The sequence below is a fragment of the Herpailurus yagouaroundi genome, unplaced genomic scaffold (assembly GCF_014898765.1).
Source record: "Herpailurus yagouaroundi ecotype Mexico unplaced genomic scaffold, PumYag 142, whole genome shotgun sequence".
NCBI lineage: Eukaryota > Metazoa > Chordata > Mammalia > Carnivora > Felidae > Herpailurus > Herpailurus yagouaroundi.
The window spans coordinates 38,921,143-38,922,199 of NW_024412397.1; the positions used below are offsets into that span (position 1 = coordinate 38,921,143).

At 60.0% G+C, this 1,057-nt stretch overlaps 1 protein-coding gene across 1 annotated transcript in view; it reads right to left on the reverse strand.

The window, feature by feature from the left end:
- DTNA (dystrobrevin alpha) overlaps positions 1–640 on the reverse strand; it is a 355,193-nt gene extending 354,553 nt beyond the window's left edge. The window contains exon 1 of the mRNA XM_040479086.1: positions 427–640. The gene's annotated coding sequence lies outside the window, so the exon portion shown is untranslated. The remainder of the gene's footprint in view (positions 1–426) is intronic.
- Positions 641–1,057: the final 417 nt, after the last annotated feature.

Genomic DNA, 1,057 nt, shown 5'->3' on the forward strand with positions numbered 1-1,057 from the left:
GGGGAGGCGCCGCGCCGCAGTCCTGGCTGCGGCGCCCGGCACATGGTTGGCGCTCGCGGCGGCCGGCGCCCGCGCACAGGTGGGAACCCCGCGAGTGGGCGTTGGGGCGATTCCCTTCCCCAGCCGGCGCTCGCCGCCCGCTTCCACTCTTGACTTTGCCGGTGCGCGGCGCCTGCCCTTGCTCCGGCAGCCGAGCCGCCTGTGCCCGCGCCCCGGCGCCGTGGGCGGCTGCGGTCCCTGCGCAGCTCGGGCTGCGCGTCATGTGCATCTCCCGCCTCGCCGCTCCGCGGCACCGGGCGGCCCGGGGGGCAGCGCTCCGCGGCCCGGCCGGCCGGCGCCCACTCCCCGCCCGGCACACGGACCCCCTCCACCCCCGCGCCCTCCCCCATCCCGGAGCTGTCAAGGAGGAAAACGCCTTACACACACCTTGGAATGGACGGGCGCCTCAGTCACCGACTCGCCAAACTCTTAGAAGGTGTCCATTGGTCTGTAGGGAGGTTTGGGCATGGAGTAGGAGCCGCTTTCTTATTATTTAATAATGTTGGAAGTGCCGGGTCCGCTGCCAGAGTTGTGGGTCATGTGGGCACAGCAGAGGCTGGCTGCTGCCAGTACCAGGGTTTCCTGAGGATCCTGAAACTATGATCTCATCCTCCTCATCCGCCTCCCCCGCCCCTCTCTCCGCGGGCGCGCACGCACAGCACACACACACATACACACACATGCACACACGCGCACACACGCACTCACACTGCATGCACTATCCTCCTTCCTTGACCGAAATATTCCTCCAGGGAAATACAGTGTTCATGCTCTTTATTGAAAAAAAAAAAAAAATCCTCCTGGATAGAGATTGTTCTCTTTCAAAGCTTGATTTATGTGCTTTGTTTATTTGCTACAGTTTTCCCTCACACGTGCAAGGGATGCGAACAGAGCCTCAGAATTAAAATTAAAAATAATCATCTTCTTATGTTGACCCAGATTTTGGTGAGAACCCAAGAACTCAAACAGTGTAATTTCAATTTGAAACAGAGGGGCTAATATACCAGGCTTGAATGTG